Consider the following 15,785-nt stretch of genomic DNA (forward strand, 5'->3'; position numbering starts at 1 on the left):
GCACAACATGAACACACTCAGCACGCATATGCAAGGACACGCTTACCACAAAACAATGCTGAGAAAGGGAAACCACCCAAAAAGACCCCGGGCCAGACATCCAAGCTGCGAAGGCGGGGGCCGGGGGCAGAGAGCCCGAGAGAGCACCAGGACCGAGAGCACCGAGGCCGCAGCAGGCAACCAGAGAGGAGGAGAGCAGCCCCTACAGGAAGTCCCCCCCTCCATAGGAGCCAACAGAATGCGCACACACAGGAAGCGCAGACCCAGCCCAAGGCACACGACCAGGGCAACTAATACCGGGAGCAGCGCGGGGCACCGGGGCAGCACCAGGAACAGAAGCGGGGATGTAGCTCAGTGGCAGAGCGCATGCATCGCATGCATGAGGCCCCGGGTTCAAACCCCGGCATCCCCAGGAGTCCAAAATTAGAAACACATATAACAGGCATAGAGTCAGAAGGTAATAAGGGAATAGGCATTTTGAAACAGCCCCATTTCACTTCCGTACACTGCAGAGTCATGTTGGCGACCAGAAACTGAAAAGCAGCGTTTAAAAGCCCTTCTCACTGAGATGCGAATATGACCCGGTAGAACACATTCCCCGGAGTCAAAGAGACATATTTCGTGACAGACACAGGAGAATTGCCAAGAATCACAGGATGTCGAGGGCCCCCGCCAAGACACGAACAAGAACGCAGCTAACCGCCCCAGCCATCAGACCACATCCTCCCCCGTAACAGAGGCTCCAGAAGAGAAAAGGAGCAAAAAAACATCTAGGGCGGCGGCCACCAGCACAACAAGGCCCCCACCACCACCTGGGAACAGAATACAGCAAAGAAAGCCTGGAAACGAACACACTACCCCAGCGCACGTCACCACACAGCTGCACGTCAAACAAGAAGGTAACAAGAAACCCGGCAAGCGGGACTCGCCCGGAGAGGGGGCCATCCCCAGGAACAAGGCCCCCACTCCATCTGCAACACATCCAGGAGACCGGCAGGGGCCCATCCAGCGCGGCATGGCACACCCAGCCAAGCTCGGGAAGACGTGCCCGTGACCCGGAAGAAAACCGGGAACCTCAAACCCAGCCTTAAAGGACCGGGAGGACTCGCAGACCAAGCAGGACACCGGCTCCAACAGAGACAGACTCCCAGCATACCCGGCAGGCCAGGAGACAGTCCAGGAAGCCCCGCGCTTGAACAGCCAGGCAGCTAGACGGGGGGAGAAGAGAAGTACCACCACTCCAGCCCAGCAGGATCAGCACCAGCACACCATCCATTCTGTCGACAGACAGAAAAAAAGAACAGGCCGGACGCTGGGTAAGTACTGCTTATGTGCTCCCGGTGGGAGGGGCAGTATTAGGGTCCCAGCATGCCTCTGCTCTTTTTTTCTGTCGGGAGATGGTCATCGTCAATTAGTTAATGAACAGGACAAGGACATAAGGGACCTGGGGGTAATGTAAGATATTTAATGCCCGCATGAAATCCTTCACTCCGCATTAACAGCATTACTATTTACCAGGTGTGGTAAATCCCTTACTCTCCCGCACCCACTCAGAATCGAGGCTTTGGTGTGCAACGTACCTGAAAGGGGCCAATACAGAGTGCAGAAGCAAGTGATACATCCGTTTATGCAAACAATAATGAAAGAATCGGGACCAAGCATAGTATCCCACAGCTGTCCAAACCTGGGCGAGTGTGTCTACACACTTACTCCAACCGCCACTTGGGAATCCCATCCCATTAGTCTGATAACCTTAAATCCACTGCTTCTTGTGCCTGTGTGAATCAAGTGAGGATGTTAACAATCATATTAGGTTATACTGACTAAAGAGTAGCTACGTCACTGAGACAGAATTAGAGGGAAAGGAAATCAGTTATCTTTAGCAAATCTAAAGATAACGTTGCCAGATCTTAATAAAAAAATAGCCGAATTATGGGAAAATAACATTTATTGAGTTACTAAAGAAGGTGCCTAAAATTGCCCACGCGTGGGAGAAAATTTCATGAAAAGCCATTCAACATGGCAGCTCGTAAAATGAATTAGAAACAAAATACCTCACTAGTGTACAAAGTAGACACACCCATTCAGTAGAGCGGATCTGATATCAGGTTGAATATTCTAAATGTGAATGCACCCTGCAGGATGTTGACGTGTCTATAAAAAGAATTGTAAAATGAGAATTTGTAATGACGCTCTGCTATTCTCAGTTATTATATCTAGACTATAATAATTAAATGTAAAGAAAATAGAAAGAAATAACTATAGACTAATAAACTAAAACTAAAAGGGCTGCAGGGCGGACAATTTTCAAATCTTGTGCGGAGGACAATCAGTCTAAGTCTAAAACTGTTACAGAGAATCCTTTCTAAACCTTTTCGTTTGAAGGCCTAAAATTGTTCTTTCTGTAATCAGGCCTTTTTCCTAACGATCCACTTTAAGGGCATCCCTTGATGATGACCTTCTTGATGATGACTTACAGGAGGCCTCTGCATGAAAAGTTACATGCTGTAAAACTATCATTGGATATTTTTCTCTATTTCTTTTCTGAAAGTAGAACTGTGAAGACATACTTTGTAACCCGTCAGTTGGACACGAGACCCATACTTTGCCTCTGTAACCTCTGATGCCTGCACAACGCTAAGAAACGCATTGAGTTCTCCTATAGAGACTTTATGACATATAAACTACCCAAAACCATTGACACAGAGGGACATATTAGCAAGGGCACTATCGCAGCTGTAGCAAACTTTTTCCCGCTAAAGCTGCGATAATGTTATTGCCCTATTGGCAAGCTGTCGCTAACAGTAGTTAGCAACAGCTTATAGGCGATAGCGACCGGTTTGGGGCGCACTTTGCATTTCAACGATATTTATCACTAATGACATGCAAAGTGGGCGTACCCAACCTATTAGGGACTGAAAGCAGTCACTAACGCACCTATCGCCTATTAGCAAGGCAGGCTGTGAGATTACAAAAGTCAAGCTAAGCGTGATTATCAGCAGAACCTAACGCCTACTCAGACCATGACTTAACCTGTATATCCAATGGGAGGCTGATATTCAGGTTAAGTCTCCATTAGCGTTAATGCCTGAATATCGCTGGATTTCCAGCGATATTCACCCATTGTGCCGCTATCACCGGATATTTTATCGCATTAGAGATAAACGTTGCTAATGGCTAATGCGATAATATCCGCCGATAGACAGCGATTAAAAAAATGCGCTAAGCGCATTTAGTTATAAATATCGCTTTTTGTTGCTAATATGCTCCAATGTCCTCAATATTACACCCACGCCAACTAATTTACAAAAAAGGCAGTGCCATAAAAATGACGGCAATATAATAATTTTAAACAATGAAACTAAATCACTCACTGAACTTTTCACAGCATTCAACCACTCGAGGAATGGATTTTCAGTCCTAAACATGTTGTTCACGATAGTGTTTCAACACAATAGTACTGCGGAGCTTAGGCCAGTCCTGTAGGCTGTCTCTATTGTGAAGATCTACTGTGTCTAAGAAGGCAAAAAACTCTGCGAAGGGGTTTTGGCCTGCCCATGTCTAACCATTTCTTGGCATCATTATCACTCGTCTTATCTGCCTTCTACTTCGGCAGTGCGTTCAAAGATCACTTCCTCACCACTTACTTTTCCTTCTGTGGATCATGAACCAACTTTAGATTGTTTTAAGTTAATTAGTGTCCATCCTATGCGCGTGCCCTAATTTTGAGACACTATTTCTTCTCTCCTTGGCATCTTTATATAGTGTGACCATGATCATATCCAACCCGACCCCTCCCGAAAGTATTGAAGCACTTCACATGAGCATCAGTGATACTAAACAAAGACGCATTCATTTTTAAGGCACGGGGAACTTATGCCATATGGAAATAAATATTTTTGCAGTTGGTTTCGCCCGATTCTCAGCATCAGGCCGTTTCCAATCACAAAAATGCTTTTATATATTATAGAATCAAATTGTGATTATCAGATTGCAAGTTTTGTTTAACAATTCGGTATTTGGAAGGGGCTTGCTTGGAACATTACTACTTAATACTGAATTGCAGCGGTATATATGAATGTTTTGTGACCAAAGGTGGTAACAATTTGCAATTGGGCACCCTTTTCCCATTGTGAATGTTGAAACAATATTTTTTAGGACCACTGTTTGCTCTTAAAAAATGAAACTTTAAAGATAGATATATATTTTTTTAATGCATCTCATTTTACTTTATGAAAGACGGGTTGCATTTAAAAAGAAAAAGATTGCTTAATTGAAAGAGACCACAGTAATGGTGGTCTTCTAACCTCAAAAGGCCACCATCCCTATGATGGCAGCGATTCCTAAGTCGTCACAAATTACGACCTACCTCATTAATGTTCATGAGGTAGGTTAATTGCGACCCCATTAGGAATCACTAATTGAAACTCAATAGGTTTTATACATTAGGAATTGTGATTTCCTAATAGAGATTCGCAAAGAATCACAATTAGGAAATAGAAGCTCCCTAAATTTTTCCCATATGACCCTAAGTGATTTGTGCAAAACCACAGGATATTGAGCTGATACTAAGACTCCAACCTAGTTTATTACAGCGCAGTTGAATGCTTGGCTGAAAAGTGGTATTTTTTTGGGGGGGGGGGGAAACCTTTATTTACGAATCAAAGTACACAGCTATTCAGCCTTATATCCCGGAGGCTAGGCAGCATTATAAAGAGAGGATGATCAGTCCACACAGTGCATATTGTAAAATCGTGCAAGGTTTAGTTTTATGTTATAAATTATGAAAACATAAGTTAAAGTCCAATAAAGAGCACCAGAACCAGTGCGAAAAAGGCAAGGCAAAAGTACCTAAGTGCGGCAGTACCCAGCGCAGGAGAAGGCTGGGCCTGAAACCCAAAGAGTACACGTATGAACAGTGAAAAATGGACGATATCGGGAGGGGAAGAGTACAGGATGTGCAATGCAATGGCATTTGGGTTGGAATTAAAGGCTAAGGGGAAAGTCGTACCTCCAGTGGGGCAGTGTCGGGTGGGAGACAGATATCACCCCTGTATTCGTTCCAGGCCCCCCAGATCTGAAGCCACTTCTTGGGTTTGCCCCGGGCCACGTACACTGTTTTCTCACGTACCATGCACCAATCCATATTGGTCTTCCACAATTCCACAGAGGGAGGCGACGTAGCGCCCCATTTCTGAGCGATGTCACGCTTTGCCACCATGTTTCCCAAAGTGACCCATTGAGTTTGCGCATTATTGTAATCTGTGGTGCCCCACACATTCAATAACCAGCGCCGGGCCTCAGTTGGCAAGTCGACTCCAGTCACCTCACACATCACCGCGTGGACCCGTCTCCAGTAGGAAGCTACCGCGTGGCACTCCCAGATAATGTGCATGAAGGTGGCCAGTGCACCACAACCACGCCTACAAAGTCCGTCCACCGAATGGCCCATATGGATCAACCGGGGGCCGGTCACATACACTCTATGCAAAATTTTTAGTTGGACCAATCGTAGTCTGGCTGGGATTGCCACTTCCTTGGGGGATGACACCGCACACTGCCAGTCCTCATCATCCAGTTCAACTCCATCACGCACCCATTGTTCTCTCACACTCAGAAGGAGGTCCGTTCGGACATTAATCAGTTTTTTATAAACCAGCGAGATGGCACTGTCCGGCATATGACCATCCAGCACCCTATCTTCCAACGGGGACAACTCAGGGACCTTCTCTCCCACCGGCAGCACTGCCAGAAGAGCGTGTCGCAATTGGGCATACCTAAAAAATTCCGTCGCTCCCAGTTGAAACTCTGTTTGTAGAGCGGCGAAAGACTTTATCTCACCCTTGGCCATCATGTCGTCGACCTTGGAGATACCAATGAAGTCCCAATGGTCAAACACCTTGGTGTGCCACAATTTACCCAGTAGGTCCGAGTCGTAAAGTGGGGTGGCCAACGTGAGCCTCCCCTTCCATCCCTGTGCCTTCGTGACAGCCCTCCATATGTGTACCGCTGTCCTGGTCGGGCCCGTCATTCCTCCATCCAGAGATCTCGAGTACAACGCCCTGTAGTATTTCCCATCATCAAGGAGCCACTGGTCCATGGCGTATCCCGGACCATCGGCTGGACCGTAGAAACCATTGTTGAGGGCAGCTAGTTGGGAGGCCCAATAATACCTACGGATATCAGGCAAAGCGATACCTCCGTCATACCACGGAAGCGTGAGTTTGGCTATAGCAATACGCGGTCTGCCGTCCCAGAGAAGGGCCCGCTGTAAGCCCTCAACCTCTCTGAAGTACCCAGAGGGTACTGGGTCCTGGGTATTCTGGAGCGCATACAAGAATCTGGGCAGGGACATCATTTTGAACAATGCCGCACGTCCAAGCAGGGAAAGCGGTAGCCTCCGCCACCCCTCTACGTCACGCCGAAGGCGTGCAAGAGGGGGAAGCAAGTTGTTCGCATAACGTGTCTGGGCATCGGTTGAAATATAGATGCCCAGGTATTTAAACCCCTGCCTCGCGATCTGTATGGTGCAGCCCCTAGGGAGCCGCGGAGTATCACCTCTCAAGACGTATAAGTGTGATTTTGACCAGTTAATGACCAGGCCCGAATACCTGCCAAAGGTATGCAGCACATCGCATACTACGATAAGGGACTTGCAGGGAGAGGTGAGGTAGAGCAAGATGTCGTCCACGTATAAAGACACGTGGTCCTCAAAGCCAGAAAACCACCATATCCCGTTGATATCTGGGTGGACCCGTAACCAGGCAGCCAGGGGTTCCAGCGCCAACGCAAATAGCAAGGGCAACAAGGGGCAACCCTGCCTGGTGCCCCTGCGAAGAGCAAAGGATGCAGACACTCGGCCATTGACCGTAACATTGGCAAGTGGACTAGCATACAGAAGTTTGACCCATCCTATAAAGTCAGGGCCAAACCCAAACTTCGTCAACACAGCCCACAGGTAGTTCCACTCGAGGGAGTCAAAGGCCATCGTGGCATCAAAGACGCCAAAACAGCCAACTCCCGGAGCGTACGGATCCTCGCCATGACTGCGTGGAGTCTCCGAAGGTTAAGGGCGCTGCTGCGGTGAGGAATAAAGCCCGACTGATCCGGGTGAACCAATTATTCGCTAATCGCGCCTACCAGCCAATTGGCCAGTAATTTAGCCAGGATCTTAGGCTCGGCATTCAACAAAGAAATAGGGCGGTACGACCGGCACAGGTCTCTGGGCTTTCCTTCCTTATGTATGACCACAATGGTGGCCAACCTTTGGTCCGGGGGGAGCGCGCCCATCTCGCGCGCCTCCAGGAACATGTCCCGTAGGGACGGGGCGATGGTGTCAGCTTTTATTTTATAAAGCTCCACTGGAAGGCCGTTAGGGCCGGGGGCCTTCCCGGACCTCAGAGAGCGTATCGCCAGCGCGACCTCGTCTGCAGTTATACCTCTATCCATGTCGTCGCGTTCAGTATCTGACAGACACGGAAGGTCCACCTCTCTCAGGAGGGCGTCAGAGTCCGCCTCAGACGTATCAGAAACCGAGGTGTAAACGGACTCAAAGTAATCGGCAAAAACCGTGACTATAGCGCTGGGATCGGTAACAGCCAAGCCGTCCTCCCCCAGCACCTCGGGAACCACCTGCGAGGCCATCTCCTTTTTGTCGAGCCACGCAATAAGCTTGCCAGCCTTGTCCCCAACATCATAGATCCTCCCTTGTTGTTTTCTGCCCATAGCTTTGGCAGCGTCAGTAACAGTGGCCCGATACTCCGACTGCTTAAGTGAGAGAGCGTGGAGCAGTGCAGGCGTTGGATCAGTCTCCAATTGGGATTCAAGTTCCTCAATCTCTGTTTCTATCCGCACCACATCCTCGTCTCTACGTCTGCGCGCCTTGGCTATTAAGGAGAAGGCTTCGCCTCTCAAGACAGTCTTGAAGGTCTCCCATAGGGACACCGCTGACGTAACCGAGCCCGTATTTTCAGAAAAGTAGCGCTCAATGGCTTTAGCCAGGAGTCCACGGGTCTTAGGGCTACGGAAGTACCACGGATTAACCGCCGCTACCCTCTTAGCCTCCACAATGTCAAGTCAAAAGACACCCAGACCGGAGAATGGTCCGAGATACCCCTGACCATCAGACGGGCCTCAGAGACAGCCGACGCGTGGGCCGCCAAAGCCAGAACGTAATCGATCCTGGAAAGGCTACCATGTGCCCCGGAGTGAAAGGAGTACTGATGCTGGTTGGGATGAAGAAGCCTCCAGCAGTCAATAAACCCCATAGTATCTAAGAAGTCAGGAAGCCAGGACTGCGCACTCCGAAGATCTCTGGATGGATGTCTGTCTAAGGTCCCAGAGCCAACCGCGTTGAAGTCACCACCTACCATAAGCAAACCTTCGGGCAGGCCCAAAATGGCGCCCCCAAGATCCTGAAACATAGTCGTTTGCAAACCAGGGGGGACGTAAACAGAAACCAAAACTAGGGTACACCCCTCCCATCTACCCGTTACGGCGACGTAGCGTCCCCTCTCATCAATCACGCTGGATTCTATCTCAAACGGGAGGGACATACGTACCATAATCCCCGCCCCTCCGGACCCCGAAGAGAACCCCGAATGTGCCACCACCTTGAAACCTTTTCTATTAAGCGCGTGGCACGTATTCCCTATCAAATGAGTTTCTTGCAGCAGAATGACATCAGGCATGCATCTCTTGAACATTTGTAGCACAACACCTCTCTTAATACGATCCCCCAGCCCGTTAACATTCCAACTCAGAACATTTAACTTCTTACCCCCATCGTCAATGCAGAGGCCCATACCAGCCCTGCAGGGTGGCGTCGCTACAACACAAGCAGCAGCATAACAGTTACCTTGCCGTGAAATAGAAAAAAGAAAAAAGAAAACACGTAAAAAACAAACAGCCCATCCGCCCCCAACCTGCACCCCTGCATTAGACTAAAGAGCCCCCCAACTAGCAGTGTGCCTGTCGCCTCCAGAAAACTACTCTACGAAAAGCCCCTAAAGGAGAAAGGAGTCTGTCCTATCCCCCCCCGTTCCCCCGTTCATAAAGCAAGGATAGTAATAAGGAATACAGTACTGCGTAACCGACTGCCTGGACAGTCCCATTGTCTGAATAAGGTCCAAAGGATCATTCTATTCCTGAGGATCAGGGCCACCAGCTGCCCCCTCCGACTGTTCCTCGGGTTCCTCTCGGCGTTGAGGCAAAGTATCCAGCCAGTCCCCGACGACTTCAGGCATGTCGAAGAACAATGCACAGCCATCGTGCTCGATGCGTAGTTTTGCGGGGAACAGCATGGAGTACTTCATCCCCAGATCGCGTAGTCTACGTTTCACGCCCGTGAAACTTTGTCTCCGCTTCTGCACCGCTTGGGTGAAGTCTGGGAAAAAATTTATATCAGCATTCTGAAATTTCAGCAGTCCACCTCTCCTCGATGCCTGCAGAATAGCGTCCCGGTCCCTATAGTTGAACACGCGAGCGATGATGGGACGCGGAAGGGCCCCCAGCTTCGGACGGCCTCCGGGCAGTCTATGAGCTCGCTCCACCGAGAAAAACTTACTGAGGCCCCCAGGTGCCAGGTGGTTCTGGACCAAGTTCTCGACAAAGAGGTCGGTGGCATCCTCCTCGGCCCCCTCCGGAAAGCACCTACAATTCGGACGTTCTGGTGCCTGGCACGTCCTTCAAAGTCATCAAGCCTACGGGCAAACAGCGAGTTCGCAGCTTTCAGGTCCCAGACCTCTGATTGCAGATCAGATACATCTGAGGTCAGGCTCGATGTTTTTATATCGAGTGACTTGACCCGATCGTTGGTCTTGGCCAAGTCGGCCCTGATCAAGTTGACCTCAATGGCCAGCGTGTCGACCTTATGCGTCAATACTTCATGTTGCTTGTGCATCTCAGCTTTTATGCCCGCAATGGCACCCATGACGTCCCGGAGAGTCGGGGCTGAGTCATCCGGCGACACATCTCGATGCATGTCCTTAGGCCTCGCAACAGCAGCGGGTGAGCCCTTTGGGTGGGCATATCGTTCTATGTTGGTAGATTGAGAAAAGGTCGATTTTCTACTGGTCCGGGGCTTCTCTCTATCGGGTTCACCTTTGCCCGCCATGATAGGCGAGAGGCCACCACGGTCAGGAAAACCCCCGGCCCTTGCCGGATCACCAACGCAAAGAGCAGTCGCAGCCGTATGCACCGTTTGTTCAGCACCAACAAACTCTGGAACTCCGCCAGCTTCGCTTTGAGGCGAGGCAGTCACTCTCCTGCCACTCCACCACCACACGGCTGTGTCGCAGTCCCGACTCAGGCACAGGCGCTGATGACGTCGTCGTCCCCAAACTTTCACACGGTGTATCTCTACCTAGGGACCTCGGATTTTCAATCGGACCACGGGTCCCGTGTCAGCAGCAGTTCACCAACAGCTTCCCACTTCCGTGGGGCAGGATAGACGGCAGGATTAATTTGGAGGATCGGAGGGTCTTCGGAGCTCCGAGCTCACGCGGCCATCTTGGTTGCCCGCGAAGCTCCTCCCCCCTGAAAAGTGGCATTAATTGTTCTGGTCGCATTATCTCATGATGGTGATGAGGCCTGACCCCTGCTGTTTTCCTGTTTCTCATCTGAAGTCCATGGGAGTGGCCTGGTGGGATAAACTTGTTAACATTTTCCTCATTGTTAATCTCATTTTCCCAATGTATTTCAGGGGACACGATGCCCTTAGAAAAAAACATTTTTTTCACTTTACTTGGTGAGAAATTAAAATGGAGCATCCTGCGTCTTCTGAAGATCAGAACGAATCCCGTCTGATAGCATTATCTTTGCTGCACAGGTCAAAGCAGATACTGTTCTGTTCACTTCCCTGTTTTGCAGAGCAGATTGCCCTTAAGCCCAGGAACCCAGTTCCGGAGACAACGAGGTGTCTTTTCTCACTGCAACCCTCCTGAATACTATAGCGGTGTGTCCCTCAGCAGAAAAGGGACAATGGTCATTGTCCCTCTGCTGTGCCACTCTACTCTATGCCACTCAACGCCAAGACACTCTACTGTAAGCCACTCTACTCTACTCTATGCCACACTACTCTGCTCCACTCCACTTTGTCACTCTACTCTAACCCCTTCGCTGCAGGGGTTATTCCCCCGCTGTACTGGGGGGAGGAGGGCGCGCACAGCGTTCCCATGCTCATGACGAGCTGAGCTCGTCATGAGCTACGGCGCTCCTGTGCTCATGAATAGCTCAGCGCGTCACAGGTGCATTGGCTCCCGTGGAATGCTCAGCACATCAGGGGAATTCTCCCCGCACCTGAGCGTTCCACGGGTCATGACGAGCTGAGCTCGTCATGAGCACTGGAGCACTGTGGCTCATGACAGGCTCAGCTCGTCATGAGCATGCAAGAGGCTAAGCCACATTACTCCATGCTGCTCTACTCTAAGCCACTCTACTCTACACAATGTAGCTCTACACCACTCAACTCTACCCCACTCCACTTCACTCCACACAATGTCACTCTATGCCACTCCAATCTATGCCACTATATACTCTGCCACTCTAATCTATGCCACTCTACTACATGCCACTATTCCAGGCCACTCCACTCTGTGCTGCTCTATTCTACTTTATGCCATCCATTCTGCGCCAATCTATTCTACTCTCCGCCACTCCACTCTAACCCACAGCACTCCACACAATGCCTTTCTTCATCCATTCTATGTCACTCTATGCCAATCCATGCCCCTCCACTTTACTCAATGCCACTGCATGATGCTCTACACCCCTCTACTCTGTGCCATACTTATCTATGCCACTGTACGCCATTCCAATGTATGCCACTCTAATCAATGCCACTTTACTATGTGCCATTCTACTATACTTCAATCTAATCTGTGGTACTCTGCTCTGCTCCTCTCCCCATAATGCTACTGAATTCAACACTACACAACTCTATTGTGAGCTACTCTACCATATACCACTCTACTCTACGCATCTCCACTCTACGCTACTCAATGCCATCGGGGACCTCAACTTCCACCTGGAGAACAACAACGACCGCAACACCACCACCCTGCTGGACAACCTTGCCAACCTCTGTCTCAAGCAGCTGGTGACCACCCCCACTCACCACTTCTCCTCCAGCAAGGACATCGCCTTCAGCCACACCAATGGACTCCACTGGACGACCACAGCTGCATCCACTTCAGCTTCAGAAAGAACAGGATCCACCACCACCAGAAACAGGTTGCACGCAGAAGCTGGAACAAGATTACTGCCGACCAGCTCGCCGCATCCCTGAGCCGGGACCCCCCCTCCAACTCAGCGAACCCCAGCCAGGCCGCCAACAACCTCACGAAGTGGATCAGCAACTGTGCAGACGACCTCGCCGCACTGAGGACCCCGCCCAGCAGACCCGGCAGTAAGAAAGCACCATGGTTCACCGACGAACTCAAGAGCTCCAAGAAGAACTGCCGAGCCCTCGAGAGAGCCTGGCGCAGAGACCCAACACCAGACAACATGACCACCCTCAAGCTCGCCACTCGAAAACACCACCAACTGATCCACGCCACCAAGAAAACCGCATTCAAGGAACGACTGGACAACAACGCTCACAACAGTAAGGAACTCTTCAACATCATCAAGGAGCTCTCCAACCCCAGCGCCGAAAACCACGACATCACCCCATCGCAAGACCTCTGCAACTCCCTCGCCTCCTACTTCCACAACAAGAGAGCAGACATACACAACAGCTTCAGCACACAACAGACGCACCCCACAACCGCACCTGCACCCCCCACAACCACCCTCCGAGCCTGGACCCAGATCAACACCGAAGAAACCCTACGCACGATGAACTCCATCAACTCCAGATCTCCAACCGACCCCTGCCCTCACCACGTCTTCAACAAGGCCGACGCTGTCATCGCGCCCCACCTGTGGGACATCATCAACACCTCCTTCGACACCGCCACCTTCCCGGAGAGTTGGAAGCACGCCGATCTCAGCGCTCTACTGAAGAAACCTTCCGCGGACCCCACCGAACTCAAAAACTACCGCCCCATCTCGCTCCTCCCGTTTCCGGCCAAAGTCATCGAGAAGACCGTCAACAAGCAGCTGGCCACCTTCCTCGAGACAAATGGATCCCTCGACCTCTCGCAGTCTGGCTTCCGGGCCAACCGCAGCACCGAGACCACCCTCATTGCAGCCACTGACGACATCCGAGCCCTGCTCGACAACCGAGAAACAGCGGCCCTCATCCTCCTGGACCTCTCCGCGGCATTCGACACTGTCTGCCACCGCACCCTAGTGCAGCGACTCAGCAACGTCGGAATCCAAGAGAAGGCACTAGAATGAATCATCTCCTTCCTCGCCGGAAGGACACAGAGAGTCCGCCTCCCCCCGTTCAGATCAGAAGCCACCGAAGTAAACTGCAGAGTTCCTCAAGGCTCCTCGCTCAGCCCCACCCTCTTCAATGTCTACATGAGCCCCCTTGCGGCCATCGCACGCCAACACAACCTCGACATCATCTCTTACGCTGATGACACCCAGCTGATCCTCTTCCTCACCAACGACCCCGCCACCGCCAGAGCCAACCTACACGAAGGGATGAAAGACGTAGCCGAGTGGATGATGAACAGCCGCCTGAAACTGAACTCAGACAAGACGGAAGTCCTCATCCTGGGATCTTCGCCCTCCGCCTGGGACGACTCCTGGTAGCCCCCTGCCCTGGGCAGCGCACCCAAACCAACAGCCCACGCTCGCAACCTGGGCTTCCTCCTGGACTCCTCCCTCCCCATGACCAGACAAGTCAACGCCGTCTCCTCGTCGTGCTTCAACATCCTGCGCATGCTACGTAAGATCTTCTGGTGGATCCCCACCAAGACCAGGAAGACGGTCACCCAGGCCCTCGTCACCAGCCGACTGGACTACAGCAACTCCCTCTACGACAGAACCACCGCCAAACTCCAGAAGAGACTCCAGCGGATCCAGAATGCCTCAGCAAGACTCATCCTGGACATCCCCGACACAGCCACATCTCCGGACACCTAAGAGACCTGCACTGGCTCCCGGTAAACAAGAGAATCACGTTCCGACTCCTCACCCATGCACACAAAGCCCTACACAACCAAGGCCCAAGATACCTCAACAACCGCCTCAACTTCTACACTCCCACACGCCAGCTTCGATCGACCAACCACGCCCTCACCGCTGTCCCCCGCATCTGAAGAGCCACCACAGGAGGAAGGTCCTTCTCCTACCTGGCCGCCAAGACGTGGAACTCCCTCCCGACCCACCTCCGCCTGACCCAAGACCACCTCGCCTTCCGGAAGCAGCTCAAGACCTGGCTGTTCGAGCAGTAGTGGACCCCCCTCCCCAAGCGACTTGAGACCCTCTGGGTGAGTAGCGCGCTATATAAATGCTGTGATTGATTGATTGATTGATTGAATGCCTCAATATGCCACGTCACTATACTCCATTCCACTTTCCTCTATACCACTGTATGCTACACCATCAGCTAACTTTTAGCTATGCTGAACAGCAGCCACGCTGCAGTACAAACTAGCTAAATGACATTGACAAAGCCAATTGCGCTCAAAAAGGTGTGCCCTATTGGCTTTGCCAACACTTGATCAGAATAGGGTTGGGTATGTAATAAGGAAAAGGGGTAAATGAGTACAACTGCGGTTTTGTTTGGGTGGCTTTCCTTGTCTAGCATTTGTGTTAGTGTATTAGGGTCGCTATCTGTCTAGCGTTGTCCAGTCTATTAGGATGTGGTCTTAAAATAGTCTTTATGTTTTGGAGTAAGAAAGAATATGTGTTTTACCCACCACTAGCCAAGACTCTTCATGTGGGCCCTGGTTAGACGAGTGTGCAGAATGTGTACCTTGTGGAAACATGGTTCTATCTTTGGAGTGCTTACATTGCACTTGTAGGCAGTTGGGATGTGGTGCCCGGTCTAAGGTCTGCAACTACTCGCTGCTCCTGAAAAAAGCCCTTCATAAATCTACGGGCTTTATCTGGCAAGATTTATTTACATAAGGTGTGGACACTACTGAAGATTTGTAATGTTATCACTGCCTAATTTGAGTCAGTGGTTGCCGGTGTCACTCATTTTTGGAACAAGCACTTATTCATCTACGGCAGACATTTATGAAGTGAGGGAAAACACACAAATTGGCAGAGGGAGGGAGAGACCGAAAAAAAAACACTGCAAAAGGAGAAGGCAGGAAGAGTGAGATAAAGGAGTATGGTGTGTATGGTATAGGTTTAAAGAGACATGAGATGTATTTAAGACTATGCAGCCTTAGTATTTGGTGCTTCAACATTTATTTGCACCGATCACAGTCTTCTGAGCAGAGCTTGGGCATTGACACTCATTCTTTAACAACTAATGCACAGAATATTCTCCTATAAGTATGGACTAGCCAGTAGAGGGACCATTCACTTCACCCAAAAGGATCTGACCTCCGCATTTCACTACAGCATATTTAAGCGGTGGTCTGTCCAGTAGGAGAGTGAATCCATGGACCACTTGGCAGAGTTTTCAAGAGTTTGAATTCTCATTTAATGTTCACTGTTCGATTGGCTCTACCAAACTAGTACAGTGAGCGAAAGTCAGTTGTTACCTTAAAGCCATTACATCTGAACTCATTATGTTCTGTTTTGTACACTGGCAATGCCATTACTTCACTTGGCATGACATCATGAGTACTTTTTATTACATGCCTTTATATCCCTTGGCTTTCACTTTACACGTAGGTAGCTAGGTATTACTTGGAAACCTTTATGGTTTTATT

The 15,785-nt window shown here is 50.3% G+C and overlaps 1 non-coding gene across 1 annotated transcript; it reads left to right on the forward strand.

The window, feature by feature from the left end:
- Positions 1–340: 340 nt before the first annotated feature.
- Positions 341–412, forward strand: TRNAA-CGC (transfer RNA alanine (anticodon CGC)). Its single transcript has one exon. It is a non-coding gene; the product is annotated as a tRNA-Ala (tRNA).
- The last annotated feature ends 15,373 nt before the right edge of the window (positions 413–15,785 follow it).

Source organism: Lissotriton vulgaris, chromosome 11 (genome assembly GCF_964263255.1).
Source record: "Lissotriton vulgaris chromosome 11, aLisVul1.2, whole genome shotgun sequence".
Classification (NCBI taxonomy): Eukaryota; Metazoa; Chordata; class Amphibia; order Caudata; family Salamandridae; genus Lissotriton; species Lissotriton vulgaris.